Source organism: Phalacrocorax aristotelis, chromosome 2 (genome assembly GCF_949628215.1).
Source record: "Phalacrocorax aristotelis chromosome 2, bGulAri2.1, whole genome shotgun sequence".
NCBI classification, from domain to species: domain Eukaryota; kingdom Metazoa; phylum Chordata; class Aves; order Suliformes; family Phalacrocoracidae; genus Phalacrocorax; species Phalacrocorax aristotelis.
In genome coordinates this window covers 79,715,073-79,736,451 of record NC_134277.1, presented here as the reverse complement: position 1 = coordinate 79,736,451, position 21,379 = coordinate 79,715,073, and positions in this window count along the sequence as shown.

Sequence of the window (21,379 nt, the reverse complement as noted above, 5' to 3'; positions counted from 1 at the left end):
GCAAGCTGGAGGAATTGAAAGTGTCCAACAAAAGTGAAACAAGATAAGAATATGGTAAGATGAAGACTGAATGGCTAACCCGAGTATGTGATACGATAAAGGTGAATTCCATATTCTCATCACTGTCAAAGCATTTCCCATATCTTGCCTTCAGAGAAATATATGCCAAAGGTGGAAAAACACTGCTTTCTATCTTCTGTTTAATGTAATGTCATTCAGTAACCTCAGATACCACATTCATCTTCAAACAGAAGCGTGGTTTACAATATTTAAGTAGAAGAGCCATGAGCAGGCTACACTTACACAAGGATGGGCAACAAAATTCTCACATTTCAGGTTTTTGTTTGTTTTCTTAAGATAATGAAGTGCTCATAGAATCATACAATTGTTAAGTTTGGAAAAGAGTCTTAGGATCGTCAAGTACAACCATCACGCCAACACCACCATGCCTCCTAAACTATGCCCTGAAATCCCACATCTACACATCTTTTACATACCTCCAGGGATGATGACTCCACCACTTCCCTGGGCAGCCTGTTCCAATGCTTGAGAATACTTTTGGTGAAGAAATTTTTCTTAATATCTAATGTAAACCTCCCCTGACACAACCTGAGGTCTTCTCCTCTTGTCCTATCACTGGTTACTTGGGAGAAGAGACCAACACACAGCTCACTGCAACCTCCTCGCGGGTAGTTGTAGAGAGCAATACGGTCTCCTCTCAGCCGCATCTTCTCCAGGCTAAACAGCCCCAGTTCCCTCGGCTGCTGCTCATAAGACTTATGCTCGAGGCTCTTCCCTAGCTCTGTTGCCCTTCTCTGGACATGCTCCAGCAACTCAATATCTTTCTTGTACTGAGGGGCCCAAAACTGAACACAGTATTCAAGGTGTGGCCTCACCAGTGCCGAGTACAGGGGCACAATCCCTTCCCTACTCCTGATGGCCACTCTATTCCTGATACAAGCCTGGATGCTGCTGGCCTTTGTGGCCACCTGGGCACACTGCCGGCTCATGTTCAGCACACACAGGTCCTTCTCCGCCAGGCAGCTCTCCAGCCACTCCTCCCCAGGCCTGTAGCGTTGCATGGGGATGTTGTGACCAAAGTGCAGGACCCAGCACGTAGCCTTGTTGAATCTCATACAGTTGGCATTGGCTCATCGATCCAGCCTGTCCACATCCCTCTGCAGAGCCTTCCTACCCTCAAGCAGATTGACAGTCCCGCCCACTTTGGAGTCATCTGCAAATTTACTGAGGGTGCTCTGAGTCCCCTCATCCATCCAGATCATTGATAAAGATACTAAACAAGACTCGGCCCAAAACTGAGCCCTGGGGAACACGGCTTGTGACTGGCCGTCAACTGGATTTAGCTCCATTGACCGCAACTCTCTGGGATCGGCCATCCGGCCAGCTTTTTACCCAGCAAAGTGTATGCCCATCCAAGCCATGAGCAGCCAGTTTCTCCAGGAGAATGCTGTAGGAAACAGCATCAAAGGCTTTACTGAAGTCCAGGTAGACAACATCCACAGCCTTTCCTTCATCCACTAGGCGGGTCACCTGGTCATAGAAGAAGATCAGGTTGGTCAGGCAAGACCTGCCTCTCATGAAGCCATGCTGGCTGGGCCAGATCCACTGGTTGTCCTGCACATGCCTGGTGAGTGCATTCAAGACGAACTGCTCCGTAATCTTTCCCTGGTACCGAGGTCAGGGTGACAGGCCTGTAGTTCCCCAGATCCTCTGTCCAGCCCTTTTTGTAGATCGGCATCACATCGGCAAGCCTCCAGTCATCTGCGATCTCCCCTGTTAACCAGGACTGCTGGTAAATGATGGTGATTGGCTGGGCAAGATCCTCTGCCAGCTCCCTCTGTAGCCTTGGGTGGATCCCATCCAGTCCCATAGACCTGTGAGTGTCCAGGTGGAGCAGCACGTCTTAAACTGCTTCCTCCTGGATTATGGGGGGGTTATTCCACTCCCCATCCCTGCCTTCCAGCTCAGGGGGCTGAATACCCTGGGGTTAACTGATCTATTAAAGACAGGCAAAGAGGCATTTAGTATCTCAGCCTTTTCCTTGTCCTTGGTGGCAATGTTTCCCTCTGTGTCCAACAACATGTTCTCTTAGAAATAAGTGACAACACAGAATAATCATATTAACTAGTATGAAGCAAATACTGTTCAGTATTAAAAGTTTATAGACACATGCACACACACAAAAACATCATCATAAAGTTATAATGGAAGGAGCAGACTCCCCAAAGCCAACAACAAAATCTGAACTTGAAATATTGAGAATTAGTCATTGTGGTGCAAGACTCATAATAGCATTGACTGAAGCAAATGGAAAATTTTCTGTGGCCTTAGCCTGTGCTGGGTGTTGGCCATTCAAAGATTGCCTTCTTTGAAGTATAACAGAGAAAGCATTATATGCTTGAAAGCATTTAAAGGGAGTACACTGGGGGAAAAATAAAAACCACACACACAGAAAATTAAACAGAAGAAATACAGAGTGATGGGACAAAAAAAAGTCAAAAAGAACAACATTTTTTTTAAAATGTGGAAAGCACTTAAGAAAGCAGTTAGCTCAAACAGCGCTAAGTTTAAAACACCTGTGGAAGTTCTGACCTTCAGGCTTGTTTGTCTTTTGCATCACTATACTGTCAGTGTGTAGGAACTAATTGAAAATTTAATGAGATTAGTCTTTGACTTCAGTTAAGGTCAACTTTAAAGGCATTTTTAAGCATACTTCACATTATAGAATATTAAGTAATTATTTTCAGTGTATGTGCAGTAAAATTAATTTTACCTTCCTAACATACCTTAAATCACTGATACTGCTCATTTGTCTCATTCATATTGCATACTATCATGATTTGCCCTTGCAAAACCTCACCATTTAATTTTCCATTGCTTCTGTTTATTTACTTCCTTCCACTGATTGTTCTTCCACGTACTGTGTCATGCAGTTTGAAATATTAATGTACTACATTAAATACATAATTGAGACTGTGATTTCTCTGTGTTCTAGGTGTTTTGGCTGTGGTTTTTTACCCACACATTTGCCAGCAGTCAGCCAACACAACCAGAGGCACTGAAATACCCTTCCTGGAGCCAACTACTTGTAAGGCTCTAACACTAGAGGCAACAGCTTGTGATTGCTGACGAAAGATTAACCCACCTCTCCAGGAAGTGATGTATTATTACTACCTCCTGCTAAGTAGTAAACAAAAAGCATATTTATAAGAGGTAGCAGCTGAGCTAATTTGCCTTCCTTTCTCAGTAAGCACCTAGTTTATCAAGTCCAGATTCTCGCAGACAGCTGTGTAGCAGATTTAAAGTTCAGAAGGCTACATATTCAATGGGGTTAAAAATCTCATTGCTGCCTCTAAAACAGTAATTAATATTTTGTGATTATAAAAATTTCAACACTATCCAGCTCTTGCATACATACATGAGTTACATCTAAAAACACATTGACACAGTAGCAAATTCTTATCTGTTTTGATCTTTGTGTCTTTGTTTTAGAGTGAAAAATGTCTCAGCACCCCTCTCTAACTAACCCCAAACAGTACTAGTCCCACAAAGTTGCATATGTGGTGGCATGGTCTACGAGCACACCCCCTTACTGAGGAACAGTGTGGGTTACCTGAATGCACATCCCTCCTGTGGAGGACACAGGTGCACCAGCCCTGTGTGTACTTCTGCTGCTTCCTATCACCTGCTAATGCACATACTGGCGAGGGAGCATCCCATGAGTGCCCACAGGCACACCCTAAGGTGCTCATCCTCGCTTGCTGCACCCCACGCTCACCACCCTAGCTGGGTGCAGGCTGTTCCCAGCACCCTATGGGGAGGCTGTGCTGCCAGCCTCTGGCAGAGATTGCAGTGCTTGTGGGGTGGCTGCCAGCAGTGTCAAGCCACGGTCTAACTGCAGCTCTGTTAAATGTCTTCCCTCTCCCCTCCCATTACAAATTTTCCTGCTTCTTTTTTACTGCTTTTTAAGCTGACTCTGCCTTTTTTCCCCCAGAAGCTCTTTGGCAGTTCCCTGGATAGCATTTTAGCTAGCTGATGGTCATCTTAAGCCAACTTTGTTATTGTTCAATAACAGTGTTACCAGTTTTGAAGCAAATGTCCCCTCAGGCAGTTTTGCCTGTCCCACACACCCCCACTGTTCGCACTCATATCACAGAAAGGGGAGGGGGAAAAGGCTGCAGAAGTTACCCACATGTACCTCCTCTGTGCTACCTGAACTTAATTCAACCTTAAATAAAAATCAGCACCACCACCAAGTGGACTTTCAACAAAAGCTCCCCCAAGGAGCAGCTCTGGTGCCAGCACAATCTGCAGCGGAGCACTCCAGCACAGTGCACAGGGGGGTTTCCTGAACCAAGAAAACCTCAGGTAAGTGGAGAGACCCGCCAGGAAGCCACAGTCCATGTGAGAGCAGCTGATGAGACCTGGGCAGGGCCAGGAGCAATGGCAGCCAAACACCCGCACACGTATAAAAGAAGCTGTTAGGGAGCACTAGTGACCAAGGCATGTCAGTTCATGCAGGAAAGGTGCTCTAAGTCTACCAGCTTGATCAGGGAGAGATGGTATCTACCCAGCAGAAGGCTTTGTCTGTGACTGACACAGCTTCCCAGGTAAAGCTCTGGTGGGACCAGGCTGCCACCCAGGTGTCAGGATGCAGGGGGTGCCCTGCTCTTATGCCAGCACCTGACAGCAGCAGTGAGCACACCTGTGGGAGGTGCGCCCAGGTAGAGGAGCTCCTCAGCTTAGTGTCAGAGCTCTGGGAGGAGGTTGAGGAGTATCAGGGGGTCTGAGTAGGACATCAACTACTGGATCTGCACCCTGCCATCCCTGGGACAGACCTTTCAGGCCCACAGGACACATGGTATAGAGGATCCCCCATCCGCCTGGCAGAACATGGTGACTTAAGGCATAGAGGGAAATGGAAACAAGCTCCTGTCTGGTGCAGCCAGTGCATCTCCTCTCTGACTACCCCACCTTCCCAGGTGCCCTTGTGCAACAGGTACGAGGATCTGCAAGTGGAACTGAACAATGATGAGGACGATGGCTCATCTAGGTTGTAGGTGTCATCAAGGTTAAGTTGGCCTATGTGCCACATCAAAACCACTTCCATAAAGAAAAAAGACAGGTCATTGTCATAGAGGACTCTCTTCTGAGAGAAACAGAAGGCCCAATGTGTCGAACTGACCCAATTCTTAGGGAAGTCTGCTACCTCTCTGGGGCCTGGGTTAAAGATGTGATGAGAAAACTTCGTATCCTGGTATGGCCCATTATTGCTTTTTCGTGTAGGCAGCAGTGAAGTTGCAATAAGATGACCAAGGGCGATCCGGACCTTTAGGGCCTTGAGATGGCTGGTTAAGTGGTCAGGAGCAGTAGTAGTGTTCTCCTCTACCCTTCCAGTTGCAGGGAATGACGAGGGAAGAAACAGGCAGACCCAGCTGATCAATACCTGTCTGTCACTAGTGTCACTGGCAGAATTTTGGGGTTTTTTGATCACAGGATGGTCTACACGACACCAGACCTGCTGGCGACAGGCAGGGTGCACCCTTCTTAAAGCGGGAAAAGGATCTTTGCACAAGAGTTAGCAGGGCTTATTGAAAGAGCTTTATACTAGATTTGAAGGGGGAAAGGGATAAACCCAGGCTCACTAGAGATGAGCCTGGGGAAGGCACACCAATATTTGCAGGATGATGTGCTAGCAAGGTCCTTCAGTCTGCTGTACAATGTGCTGGGTACACTGGAGCACATTTGAAATGTCCCTATACTAATGCATGCAGCACCTCAGCCATTTCAGTGGAGGTAAAGGATGGAGATCCATGCAGCAGCAAAGATGTAAGGGTTGTCGATGCATTAGAAACCATGGAAGCACCTGAGAACAGTCACATTGGAATTAGGGTTTCTCCCCCCACAAAAAGGTAGCAAGATGAATAGCCCAACTGAAGTGCATCTACACAAATGCACGCAGCATGGGCAACAAACAGTAAGAGCTGGAAGCCATTGTGCAGTTGGGAAAGTATGCTGTAGTTGCCATCATGGAAACATGGTAGGATGACTCACAACTGGAGTGCTGCAATAGATGGCTATAAACTCTTCAGAAGTGATAGGCAAGGAAGGAGAGCCAGTGGGGTAGCTCTGTATGTTAGGGACTGTTTGGATTGTCTAGAGCTTAATTATGGTGACAATACGGTTGAGTGTTATGGGTAAGAATCAGGGGGAAGGCCAACAAGGCAGATATCACAGTGGGAGTCTGTTATAGAAGAGGCAGACGAAATATTCTATAAGCAGCTGTGAGAAGTCTCACAATTGCTTGCCCTTGTTCTCGTGGGGGACTTCAGTCTACCAGATGTCTACTGGAAATACAACACAGCAGAGAGGGAACAGTCTAGGAGGTTCCTGGAGTGTGTGGAAGATAACTTCCTGACACAGCAGGTGAATCACCCAACTAGGGAAGGTGCCCCACTGGACCTGTTGTTTGTGAACTGAGAAGGACTTGTGGGTGATGTGATGGTTGGAGGCCGTCTTGGGCAAAGTGATCATTAAATGATAGTGTTTTTGATTCTTGGAGAAGTAAGGAGACGGGTCAGCAGAACTGCCACCTTGGACTTCCAGAGGGCAGACTTTGGCCTGTTCAGAGCACTGGTTGACAGAGCCCCTTGGAAGGAAGTCCTGAAGGGCAAAGGGGTCCAGGAAGGCTGGGCATTCTTCAAGAGGAAATCTTAAAGGCAGAGGAGGAGACCATCCCCATGTGCTGAAAAATAAGCCAGTGGGGAAGAAGACTGGCCTGACTGAACAGAGAGCTTTGGTTGGAACTCGAGAAAAGAAAGGAGAGTTCGTGACTTTGGAAGAAGGGGCAGGCAGCTCAGGAGCTCTACAAAGCTGTAGCATGGTTATGCAGGGAGAAAATTAGAAGGGCCAAAGCCCAACTAGAACTTAATCTGCCTACTGCTGTAAAAGACAATAAAAAATACATCTATAAATACAACAGCAACAGAAGGATGGCTAAGGAGAATCTCCAGGCATTATTGGATGTAGGGGCAAACATAGTGACAAAGGACGAGGAAAGGCTGAAGTACTTAATGCCTTCTTTGCCTCAGTCTTAAAAAGTCTGACCAATTATCCCCACGGTATTCAGCCCCCTGAGCTGGAAGGCAGGGATGGGGAGCAGAAAGAAACCCCTATAATCCAAGGGGAATTGTTTAGTGACCTGCTACAGTACCTAGACACACACAAATCTATGGGGCTGGATGAGATCACCCAAGGGTACTGAGTTGAGCTGGTGGAAGTGCTCCCCAAGGGCTCACTCCATCATCGATCAGCAGCCACATCTACAAGCCTATCTCAAGAAGGGCTGGACAGAGGATCTGGGGAACTACAGGCCTGTCACCCTGACCTCGGTACCAGGGAAAGATTACGGAGCAGTTCGTCTTGAATGCACTCACCAGGCATGTGCAGGACAACCAGTGGATCTGGCCCAGCCAGCATGGCTTCATGAGAGGCAGGTCTTGCCTGACCAACCTGATCTTCTTCTATGACCAGGTGACCCGCCTAGTGGATGAAGGAAAGGCTGTGGATGTTGTCTACCTGGACTTCAGTAAAGCCTTTGATGCTGTTTCCTACAGCATTCTCCTGGAGAAACTGGCTGCTCATGGCTTGGATGGGCATACACTTTGCTGGGTAAAAAGCTGGCCGGATGGCCGATCCCAGAGAGTTGCGGTCAATGGAGCTAAATCCAGTTGACGGCCAGTCACAAGCCGTGTTCCCCAGGGCTCAGTTTTGGGCCGAGTCTTGTTTAGTATCTTTATCAATGATCTGGATGGATGAGGGGACTCAGAGCACCCTCAGTAAATTTGCAGATTACTCCAAAGTGGGCGGGACTGTCAATCTGCTTGAGGGTAGGAAGGCTCTGCAGAGGGATGTGGACAGGCTGGATCGATGAGCCAATGCCAACTGTATGAGATTCAACAAGGCTACGTGCTGGGTCCTGCACTTTGGTCACAACATCCCCATGCAACGCTACAGGCCTGGGGAGGAGTGGCTGGAGAGCTGCCTGGCGGAGAAGGACCTGTGTGTGCTGAACATGAGCCGGCAGTGTGCCCAGGTGGCCACAAAGGCCAGCAGCATCCAGGCTTGTATCAGGAATAGAGTGGCCATCAGGAGTAGGGCAGTGATCGTGCCCCTGTACTCGGCACTGGTGAGGCCACACCTTGAATACTGTGTTCAGTTTTGGGCCCCTCAGTACAAGAAAGACATTGAGTTGCTGGAGCATGTCCAGAGAAGGGCAACAGAGCTAGGGAAGAGCCTCGAGCATAAGTCTTATGAGCAGCAGCCGAGGGAACTGGGGCTGTTTAGCCTGGAGAAGATGCGGCTGAGAGGAGACCGTATTGCTCTCTACAACTACCCGCGAGGAGGTTGCAGTGAGCTGTGTGTTGGTCTCTTCTCCCAAGTAACCAGTGATAGGACAAGAGGAGAAGACCTCAGGTTGTGTCAGGGGAGGTTTACATTAGATATTAAGAAAAATTTCTTCACCAAAAGTATTCTCAAGCATTGGAACAGGCTGCCCAGGGAAGTGGTGGAGTCATCATCCCTGGAGGTATGTAAAAGATGTGTAGATGTGGGATTTCAGGGCTTAGGGACATGGTTTAGCTGTGGACTTGGCAGTGTTAGGTTAACAGTTGGACTTGATGATATTAAGGGTCTTTTCCAACCTAAATGATTCCCTGATTAATTTATTTTTATCTTTTAGCCAATAAGGAAAACTCAACACAGATGGAACATATAAATATATCTTATAAAGTTGCCCTTTTCCAGTGAATGCATTACCAAGAAACTAAGATGGGTCTACTTTGCTTTCCCCATCTTAAAATACACACTTTATCAAACTTAAAAATAAAACCCCTTTCACTTCCCACTTAAAGTGATTTGACTGAATACTCTTTTGATGCCTAAGTGTAATTTCTTGGCTGCATATTTTTACATGGATGATTCCACCATGGAACTGGTGGCCTATAGTTAAAAAAAGGAAAAAAAAGTATTAACACCACCACCTACTTTTTACTAAATTGAAATAGTAGGAACTCCGAGAAGCAAACAGAAGCATGATAGAGACAGCAATACCCTAACCTTTCTTTAACTATTTATTCATGAAAGGCACTTCACTGTCAAATTTATAATTCTGTGTTGATACTACTTTTGGAATTTGCATTAAATGACATTTTGATTATAGTATTCTAATGCATGTGCCCTTAAAACTTTGCCATTTATTTTGTATGCAAAAATCTTCCAGCTAAATGTCCCCATTTCCATTTTGTTCTGGATTCCACTGAGACTATATCAGAAAGAAAAGCTAAGTTTCTCTTCCCTGCAAAAAAATCTTGTCAGGTAAAAGAAATCCAAATTATAACAAGGATATCATACACCAGCTGTTTGATTCTTAGCTCTAAATTACAATGTTGCACAAATGAGATGTTTTTATTTTGATAAAATGAAATAACTTTTTTGTTTTAAATCTAACTTTGTCCCTAATAATCCAGGAAAACTCCTAGGTAGACATACTTAGACAAAGCAAGTATGTGTGCTTATTATGTAAATTGTCTGGGCATGATTTTGAGCCATAACCTTTTGAAACCATTGGGAGTTTCAACCCAAACAATCAGATACCTTCAGTGAGGGAAAGAAAATTACTAATGGTATTGGAATAGGGATATGACCTCAGGAAGTTCTTAAGCTGGAAAGTATATGCATCTGCACACTGGGACCTGGGAAATTATTACTATGCAATTGCCCTGTCTACCACTGACCACTGTCAGTGATAAAAAAGTTATAATGGTCATCCGTGTGAGCAGAATTAAGCATGTGTTTATATTAAGCCTTAATATATAGTATTTTGTCTTTATGCCATTTTCCTTCCACTAAGATGACTCCTTGCAATTATAAAACAAGATCAGATCATAATATCTGAGTTTATATTTTGTAAAATGTTTTGCATCTGCAGTGAACTGGCACCTACCAGTTTGCATTCTTCAGTCAGCCATGCATTTTCCTAAAAGTTCACTGTAGCAAACAAAACCAAAATGCAAAACAGAACTATGTTTGCCAATGTCATGGTGAGCCCAAGGGGCACAGATGAGGAAAATTAAGATTTAAAAGCATATCCAAGATGTCCATTAACTTTTATCATATATTTTTTTCCCACTTGAACATAAAAGCAGTGTTTCAAAAGTACACGGTGGACGTTGTATTTAAAAATCAAAACATATTGCTTGGCAACAAGTGTTACCTTGAGCACATAATATTAAAGCATTAGCTAATATAAAGTTTTGAGAATTTTCCAGTTGCTGGGACCCAAAGCAGCACAGAATGTAAACATATATTTGAAAAATGAGCAAATCCATTGCCTTAATCTTCTGCCTAAACTAGACTCAGGTCTGTCCACTGTCTTTCAAAATCAAGTTCAACACATGATCCGCTAATGAGTTGTGCTGAGGCACACCTCTGTGCCTCCTCATACCTCAGAAAGGGAGACATGAGTTTACCTTGGGTGTACTACGTAAAGTTAGTTGTACAAAATAGTGAAACAATCCTGAAAAAAAGGTACTATTACCAGTACTACAATTTTCTGCATTTTATCACTGTCTGATAAAATCAGTAATATTTGTGCACTCACTTTGACAGGATACTACAAAAAAAACCCTCAGTTGGGGATGAGTGTTGGCTCTAATGTCAATGAATTAAAAATATCAGGTTTGTGGTTTTTCTTTTAATTTTACTGGGAAGAAATAGTTCAACACTGTATTCCACACAATCTTAGAAATTTTCAGATTAAACAGTTAAGTGTTTCTGAGCAATAACTTTGGAAAACTTTAAGATAAACCTTTCAGTACTAACTGCAGTTGTTCAAGTTTTTATCATACCTTTTATTGCCAATATTTTAAGTAGACCTAATTTGGAGTGTTTTATTTGCTTAAAAGAAAAGAAAACATGGAAATTTCTGATTGACATGATAATAGGTTTGCTATTAAAATGTGCACTGTAAATCAGCCAAATTACTTCAGAGCTGAACATTTCTGCAGGAAGATGAAAGCTAAGCATATTTAACTTGAAGATGTCATTTTTCAAACCTCCTATTAAGGCTTAAAATATTTTTTCAAGAGTTCTACATTAATATTGGTAAAGAACTTCCTGTTATAAATTTGTTGCATTAGAAAGATGCTGTAGAATTCTAATCAGAATTATTACACAAAATTTGTATAGGCCTAATATCTTTATCAACATTGGCCTCTAAGAACATTAGCTCAATTGTGTTTGTTTAGCTAGTCATGCCCATCAAGAGCACTGAAAAAAACCCAAGGTAGTTAAATCATAAGCTATTGGGTAGACAGAGGCCATGGTGTGTGCTAAGGGATGCTGCCCAGTACATTTGATATTTCCACCCCTAGTAAAGGGTTACCGGCTTTCTATTAGGCTGACAATTTAGGGTCTCAGGACTTTTCACGGCTGTGCCTTTCCACAGCACCTCCTTCATGGAGCTGAAATAAGCACAAGTGTTTTACTGAAGCAATACTGGCCTTCTGATAGATTTTTCCGCATTCCCTGGCACAACATCTTTCTCCTTTTTTGCATTTGCAGATAAAATCCTTCTACAAAAACACTATGCCACGAAATTATATACCACCTCCTCATTTATAATACTGTTTTGTTGCCAGTCAGGTATAGGGTCCAAATTACTTCGCCACCCTAGCACTATACAACTAATAATGTATCTTGTCACACTTCAAAAAATTCATACCGCACAAAGTTGTCAACACCTACTAAAATTAACACATGGGAATTAGTGCATAGCAAAACATTGTTACAGTCAGTTGAATCTTAGATTAAGGAAGCCCCTACATTTCTGACCTGACAATACTGCTGAGAGGATGTCAGTGAAAAAATCTCACAAAACTTGTGCCTGCAGCTAGATCAGGGTGTACTGTTAAATAGCATATGCCCAACAAGCACAGTTCCCCACAGATCATGTAAACATTGACACTAGGGGTGCCCATTTTATATCCCACTTTCTCTACAGGACAGAAAACTGAAGAGGAGCAGTGCAGGTCTTGCTACCCCCTACCACCTTTCCACAGAAAGCCTGACAAAGGGCAGCATGCATCCTCCTGGCCAATGCTGTGCAGATCCATCATGACTGCTACCACTCTGGGGAGGAAGTGACTCATGAAGGGTCTGAGAACAAGAAATAACCCAGCAGCCACAACCCAGTGAAGCAGTTCCCTGAATGACCTCTCTGCTTGGAGTATAAGTATAGACGAAGTTCCTATAGGGGTAGGACCAGGGTGCACAAGAAATACTTGGCCATGCTAACATGACACAAGCAGCATAACCACTGGCCACACAAGCAGATTAATGGCTTGCTACTGCATCATATCCCACTTCACCAACAATACCTGTGTGATGAGCATGGTTGCATAGTAAAGCACTGACAACTGAATTTGCAGGTTCTCACAGGCCTGAAATAGGCAGTGTAGTCAAGCTTTTGCACTGGAGGAAACTGGCAAGGACCCCAGCCCTGAAAATGGGTTTGGTTGTGTAGTCAGGGGGTTAAGGAGGATGAAAAAGCTTATCGAGGGTTAAGATAAATACAGTGATAGCAGTTACCTTTGCAGGCAAAACAGACTCGACTTGGGAAAACATTATTTTTTGTCAATTAAAATAGAGTTGGACAGTGAGAAAAAAAAAAAAAAGGACAAGAACTAAAACATCCTCTTCCCACCCTCTCATTCTTCCCAAGCTCAACTTCACTCCTTCATCCCTGACTCCTCTGCCTCCTGCCCCCACAGGGGCACAGGGTCTAGGAAATATGGGGGGGCTGCGGCCAGCCCCCAGCAGCCCCTCTCTGCCGCTCCTTCCTCCTCACCCTTCCCCCTGCTCCAGCCCGGGGCCTTTTCAGGGGCTGCAGGGAAACACCCGCCCCGCCGGGGTCCCTCCCGGGGCCGCCGGGGAATCTGTGCCGGGGCGCCGGGAGCGCCTCCTCCCCTCCCGCCGCTCTCCTCCCCTCGGGGCTGGCGGGGCTCTTTCTCACCCCCCTTCCCTCAGCCCTGGCTGCCGGGCAGCCCTTTGCCCCCCGCCCCTGCCTCCCTCCGTGCCCCGGCCGGGCACGGCCCGGGGCTGAGGGGCTCAGCCGGGCCCTGCGGTGGCGCCCTCGGAGCCGGCTGGAGCCGGCTGTGTCCGGCGCGGGACCGCCCCGCCCGCTCCTCACAGGGGCCGCCCCGGCTGCCCCTCCTGCCAGCACCCACACCTGGTACAGGCTACAGTCTTTATGGACTGGGGCACAGCGGTGGCAAGTAAAATAGATTCTGACAAAGGTAGGATTCACCAGAGGGAGAGATAAGGCTGTCTAATATTTTGTAGCTAGCAGTTTGTTACCTAAGAAGTCACTGCAGCTAGAGACATTTAGGGTAATAATTACTGCTGTATCCTATGACTTCTCAGGTACTTCAAGACATGCTGTCTATAGGACTGCAGCCATCTGTGAGATGTAATGTGATTAACACTGCACCTAGAGTAGACGTAATATCTGGTAACTGCCAGTAATAATATAGCCATGTTTATTGGTGAGCGATTGAAAATGAAAAGATTTAATTTAATCTTCTTACAGAATCATGACTAAACAAATCTAATTCATAATGTCTTACCAGAGCATACACTAATTGATAATAATTAAACTATATAATGGACTTGAAGCAGTATTTTAAATACGAGCGTTCATACTTAAAGCGCTCAGATACGATAAGCTTAGTATAGATGACTCCTACATACATAAAAATGTTATAAAAAGAGTTAATACAGAAAGATTTTTCTTTTAAATTTAAGAGCCAAAACAGGAAACCAGCTTTCCTTTTATGTATATAGAGACCCCATTATAGGCACACTGGAATTTATTCTGATGACTGACAACCATGAAATTCTAAGTGACACTCTGAGAACACTGTCATTTATTTTCCTGCCGTCCAGCTGCATTTAACTAACTGTCCTTCAATTTCTCAATATGAATACATTTAGGCATTAGCTAATGTATCATTCTTGACATCTATTCACCTTCAGCAGTGCATTAAAAAAAGACAATACGTTTAAAGCAAAGTCAAGGGGCAGTCTTATCTGATGCACAATAAAATACTCTAATGCCAGCAGCATGAAGTACATGTAAGGGTGAAAGTTATACAAGCTTCTAAGTATTTACTCCCTTTCAAGTTGTAATGCTAAGATATATCAAGGTTTATCCTTATTTTAAGGACAGTACTGCAGTACATTATGGGTCCATACATCATTACACACTCCAAAGCTTCTGAAAGCACATCCAATGTACCAATTCTTTTGGAGCAGACTCTACCCTTAGTTCAGCAAAATTGTCTTTATTGTCACCACCTACTTTAATATGATTAGCTTCACAGTCTGGTATGAAGTGCTTAAATTTCCTCCATTTTATAAGTTTTTCTGCTTACCCTACTTTAAAATGCTAAATGTATTACACATTCTCAAAAGATGAGGTGAGAATATCTGTTGAGAATATTAAGCATGCATGAACAAGGTTGATAAGTTATAGAAATAAAATCATTGTAGGGGAAGGTTTGCTTCATGCAAGTGTTATGCTTTATCAGATATGTACCATAAAGTAGAATTTCAGAAAGCAAAAGTCAGTTACAAATTGAACACAGACAAATTTAACAGAGTCATCTGTAGCAAAGCTTGTATTATTCTTAAGCATTGCATAAAGATTAAGCTTCAGCTGCTGCTGTGGTCTATTCAAACTATCCTGATCTCTGTTCCCTTTGGGCTTCTGGTCCCAGGTATTGTGCTCTCCTTTGCTGTTGGCAAATCATTTCTCTTCCTTCCTTTGTAATAAGTGACAGTCATGAATTCCCCTTTGGTGAATCTCTGTGTGCCATCAAGGTTCTTTGTGTGGTCTTTGGAGCATACTAACTGCCTCCCAAACTGGGAGATAGACAGGCTACCTCTTTCTGTCAAAATCTGGAGGCAGTTAGGTACCTCAGAACATTAGTGAGTCATGAAAGTGTGCCCTCATTTTCTGTATTTTTTACACATGAATTAGCCAGATAAAATCATAGAGTGAGCGCTGATGTTGCTTTACTATGGTTTTACGGTAAATTACATTCTCAAAGCAGTTGTCCCAAAATGGGTTTTTGCACAGAATGAGGGACAACAAAATATTGAGTAACATATCAGAGATTTTCCTGGTGTAAGATGGCAGACAGTGTTGCCTAAAAACCTAACTAACACTAAAGTAGCCAAAGCTTTCACACAACAGTACCCCCATCACAAAAGCACTTGAGTTCAATTCTCATTCTTCCCAATCTCTAGTGTGTTTTACCATTACAGACACTTGCAATCAGACTCATTTGGGTAAAGAAGTTTGTTAGAATAACATTATCTTTTTCCATATTTCTAGCCCTAAGTATCATTTATGTTTAGCACAGATAAGTATGTTATCTGAAAGATCCTCTTATTCCCAACAGATTTTTTTAAAGATTAAAATGTAAACCCTTTTATATATGGTACCTGTTATAATAATTTTACAATACACACAATCATTTTACACGAACACACACACAAAAAATCAGGTCTAGTGTAAATGAAGGAGCCATATACCACTTAAATGTACTGGCTTATATGAGATCTGAAAGTAATCTAAATTGGAATGATGTCCTCAGAAACACATGAATATCTGCATGTTAATCTCTAACTCTGGCAAAAAAGAAAACAAACCTTAAGACAGTATGAAAATCACTCTGAGTTTACAATAAGTTTTTCTAAATATTTCTTTATCCCTATTTTCATAAAAAAGTTAATTTCCAAGAACCTGTAAAATCGGTACTTCTTTTTAAAGTTTTCTGTATGCTTAAAGGAAAATTAATTGCCTAGGGAGAAAAAATAATTTTATATTTCAAATGTATCACTATTAATTGAGGGTCTGTGGAAAGGCATCCAAGTCATAAATCAAAGCACTCTCAAGGAAAGGGTAAAGAGTAGGAAAGGCAGCTTCTTAACCCTAAGATTCCCTTGCTTATAGGTTATTTTACAGATGCTGGTTTGACTTTTCACCTGCCCTGAGCTTTGATGGAAAGGGAGACATGAATACTGTTAGAGAAAATTACAGCTTTGTACTCAATCATCTTTATACTTAAGACTGATATCTGGACAGGTATTGAAAATTTTTCATGTCATCTACTCTACATAACAAGCAGTGCAACACCAAATGAGCAACGCTTAGTATGTGCAAAGAGAAACTAGATAGATTATTCATGCTACAGAAATTATAATGAGAATGTGTTTTGGAGAGATTATGTTGTATAATGAAGCCAATTTTCTCAGTTTTGTACCTTCCAGTCTGACTCAGCTCTCAGTACAGGTGGCTCACTGACTTGATTTGACAGACAGCTTCTCAAAAAAAAAAGGAAGAAACAACATTCCTGACATAAAGTATACCCCTGTAGTGCTTCGTGGTTTTGTCTTCTATTTGGAAAAAAAAACAAAACAAAAAAACAGTCCTAGACATGGGGGGGTAAAGGTACCTCTAACATGGTTTTGCAATCCCGACATTAGAGGTGAGGCTAATCAAAACTTTTCAAGGTATTGTGCCATGCTAAAATTGACAAGCCATTTAGCATATTGTCTTACTAACTAGTACGAATTTTATCTAGTGGTAGCTCAGTCGCATTAAGTATTTAGTGTAACTGGTGGTATGGGGCACATTAATCAAATGAGAAGCAGTTAGATGTTCTTTGCTTTGTAAATTATAATAAATAAATGGCATTCCTACTTGTTATTTATCTACCTTCAAACTTTAATGAATATTTCTAGTGCTAATTGCTGATTTTCTATATTTAGAGGGAACAGGCACATATGGAGATAATAGCACAATGTGATATTTATGAGGTGCCAGTTCCCTTATAAATATAGAAATTGAGTAATTAGCACTAGAAATATTCATTGAAATTTCAATGCACACTTTGGGATTTGAAATTAAATTGAGCTAAAGTTGATGATCCTTGTCATAAATTAATATTTGGGGATTTGGAATTTAACTCACTAGAGGTATGCCTTCCACTACTTGAATAATGTAAGTAAAAGAAACATTGGACATAGCAAGCACATTTGGTGAAAGGGAAGACATCACAGGTCAATTACAGCTGTTTGACAGCATAGGATTGTTGTTATCAGTTTCTAATGCATTTGTTATTTCCCATTATATCATTCTATTTCACTCTTTCACTATCTCTAGTAGAAGATGGGTGATTTAAAACAGTGGTGGGACTTACATGTTTTCCAGGTCAAGTCAGTACCTACAGAGTTATGAATCTGTGATAACACAGTTATAAATTACACTATTTAAACTAAATGCTTCATTGACATAGATTGATTGTGAGCCATTCTTTGAAACCACTACTCTTTTAAATAATAATAATACTGAAATAAAGTTGCTTGTGAAGATTTAAAGTTGGGTTTGGTAACTTGTGCCTTCTGAAAGCATCACATGCAACAAAACCTAAAGTTTTAAAAATTCAATAATGGTAAGTTACTTCAGATTCAGATGGTTGAAAATGAGGAAACACAAGATGCCTGTACAATATTGATTGATTTTGGAACAAAACATAGACAATGGCAATGCCTGTAGATGCTGCTTTTGCAGCATCTACAGGGAGTTGACATACCAAAGCAGATCAAGTGAAGGACCATGAAGATGTTAAAAGGATTTGAGCTTCTGATACATGAGGAAAGGCTAAGAGAGCTGGGACTGTTTAGCCTCAAGAAGAAAAGGTTCGTGGGCGTCTCATTAATACATTTATATCAGTTGGGAAAACAAAGAAAACAGAGAGAGACTCTTTTCGGTGATGTCTAGTGAAAGAGCAAGAGGCAATGGGCACAAACTGAAATACAGAAAATTCCGTCTAAACAGAAGAAAAACTTTTTGCTATTAGCATGGTCAAACACTGGAACAGGTGTCCGGAGAGGTTTGGAGGCTCCATCCTTGGAGATGGTAAAAACACAACAGAACATGGTCCTGAGCAATCTCCTCCTTAGTTTGGCCTGCTTTGAGCAGGGGGGTTGCACTGGGTGATCTCCAGGGGTGCCTTCCAAACTCAGCAACTATTCTGTGACTCCGTGAAATATCCAGGGAAGAATTTGTATTAAGCTTTCCAGTTTACAAAGGATGCTTCTATGAAATGTGAAGTTGCTACAGGTAGGGGAATGCAATCAAGAAACACCTCCAGCTACCACAAGCATGGTTTTCTGTTGGAGGTGGATGTCTTTCAGGCATCTTAAGCTGGCTATTAATGTATCAAATACCCATGAGAGCAAATTACTTGGGCAGATTTCTTATATTTGTTCTCCAGGTACTAGCGTAGCTCCTCTAAGTGGATGTGACTATTTTTTTTTTTCATAACATCCGTTGCTCCAATGCAGTTACCTGCTTCTATCTATTGAAGTAATTTATTTTAAAGGCCAAGACAGAAGACTGGGAGAAGTTTGTGACTGTACTATGAAAAATAATTCCAACAATCAATGTAAGAATATACTGATTTTTTTAAATGTGAAAATATTTACTTTGCAAAGAAATTAAAGTTAAGAACATAAATTAATCACTTCCTGAGTTGCTTCCTTAACTATGCAAAAGTGCAATAAATCATAATGTGATTATTTATGCTAAGTAGCTTGGGTTTTATAAGAAGCTCATTAAGCGACTCTTTATCTAAGTTAAATGTTTGGGAGCTTTACTTTCATTAAATGTTATCTACAGTCACATGAACAAATTCATACATAAATTCCTATTAATCAGTTTAAAATAGATTTTAACAGGAACACTAAACAATCTGAATGAGCAAATGCTTTTAATATATACAGTAGACTTTTAACTGATTAATATTGCTGTTCCTAAATGATAATGGATTAATAAGCTTTAAATGGAAATGCATCTGACTACTGCATAAGTAAAACTAAATGAATGGAATCTTTGAAGGCTCTTTGTCATTAAAACTGGACCTGGACATTAAGGTGATTTTCTAATTAAAGTGAAATTAACAGCATTTCAAGCATGATACTTCGGGATGTCAGTAGTGGGCTCAAAAAAAATCCTGTGATTCTGTAGGAAAATCATATTCTTCTAACAGAATTTGGAAAACTTCATTACCAAAAAGCATATCATACCTCAATTGCAGAGATTTTGCCTGCAATTTAAAGCAGCGGCACATGTTCCCACAATGAAGATCTCAAAACCTGACACATTTATATACCTTCCATTTCATGGTTACCTACCATGTTTACAACCCTTCCATATTAATTGAGTATGTGGCAAAAATATTCAAAAGCAGATGTGAAGTCTGCCTCTTTAGTGAGTTCATACTACAGCATTATGTACTACTTCCTGATTTCACAGTTATGTGAAAAGAGCTCACCTGTATGTAATCCAAAGTGAACACAGAGATACGTCACACCTTTCAAAACTGCAATGAAATTCCTCATCTATGCACTGACAAAGGCTAATACAATTAGAAAAGTTCACTTAATTCTATGACCACTTCTGCTATAGTATACTCTTAAACAGATAAATGCCTCCCACAGACAGTTGCTAGGTTTCTGAAGTAAAAGGTTATTTTACATTTTTCCTGTGTTTTTAGCAGATAATGACGTACAAAACAGCATAAGGAGCCCAAGGAGATCTTGTGCAAAATAGATACATTTACAGAACGATGTTTTCCAAACAATGGAAAAAGTAGAAAGTGCCAGAACTATATTGTCACAGATAATCCTTCAATTCATCATATTCGTGTATATGCAATAGAGACTCCCAAATCAGCTTCTCTATTTAATCTGACTGTTGCTTTGCCTCTATAAAATAAATAAAAAAAATTAATCCATCCCAAGCATTTGATAGTCAACTGTTAAATACATCAGAAAACTGCAGGAGGAAATTAATACTTCATTAGTGAGAGATGAGTCTGAACACTGTGACCTAATGCAGGAGTAAAACCATGCCCTGAGCAAGAAGAAAACAGAGTAGGTGCTGCTTCTACTTACGCTGTCTGTCCTGCCCAGTCAGTCAGGAACAACTGAAACTCTTAATTTGACATTATGTTTGTGCTTCACATGCAAGTTTTAATCAGATTATTAATCTGGAAAATCACTTCCCAATTTAGATGCCTGTCTTGTCAATATTGATATTATTTTATTTTTTTTTAAAATAAGGTATTTAATAAAAGAAAATGTTGGCATATATATTTTTGACGCTTCCAATTACATTGACTCTCAGGAAGAATTGATCATCAGAAATCTATGAACTTTTGGATACTCAGAATTTAATCCTCTGAGGAAATGGGGTAGGTGATCATGATGAAAGACTCTCACAGTTTACATGAGTTGCACAGCACATGGAAACTGGGAACATTTTCTAGTAACTATTACACTATTTCTGTTACCAAGGCAATGCTGAGGCACTGGATTTAGCGCTTCTTATGCATTCTTCAGTACCCCTTTGCTCCAGCATGTCCTTCGCTCTAGCCTTTACCTCCCATTTACATTTCATTTTTTCCCTTCCAACATCTCATACCCATTGCTATTCCACTCACTCACTCGCTCACTCTTTTCTCACAGCTCCTCCCAGGCTGTAGTCGGAGTAGATGGAAGTAGAGTGAGATTATTTTTTCAGCAACAGCACCAATTTATGCCCATTTTAAAATTACTCCTTGCCTTCATAAAGTACTAGTATTTCTCCCATCAGTGCAGATCTCTCTCCCAGATCCATTTTCCTGAGCTATTGCACTCCCTGGCTCCTTACTCTCCTCTGTTGCTTCAAGTGCCTCTCCCCTGTTGGCTCTAGTTACCCTGTTTCCCATCCTTCTCCTTAGAGCACTTTTTGGGAAGGGCAGCAGGGAGAAAGCAATGCTGCCTCTGCCCTAATTCCAGTAACAACACTTTGTCACCTTCAATTCTGTTATCCGATTAGCAGCCATCACCAGCCACTGGCCTATTTCCTGCTTGCATCTTCAGTCCAAGCTTCTGACCGACACAGACTGAAACCTCAAAATACTTGATTATCAGTTTTAACTGCTTGTGTGCAGCAGGTTTTCATAGGCTTACATATTCAATAAGTTCTATTGTCTTTTCATTTGGAAAAGAATGAAAAAATAAAAAAGTTGACAGCAAGATGACTACATTTTATGTCCTTGTTTCTAGTTGTGTAAGTTTTTTTAAAAGATATGAACAAGATTAATTTCTGGGAAGAGCCTTTCCTATTCTTCACTCTCCACTTTATGAGAAATGAAAAGTCATCCTGGCAAGGCCACCTTATCCA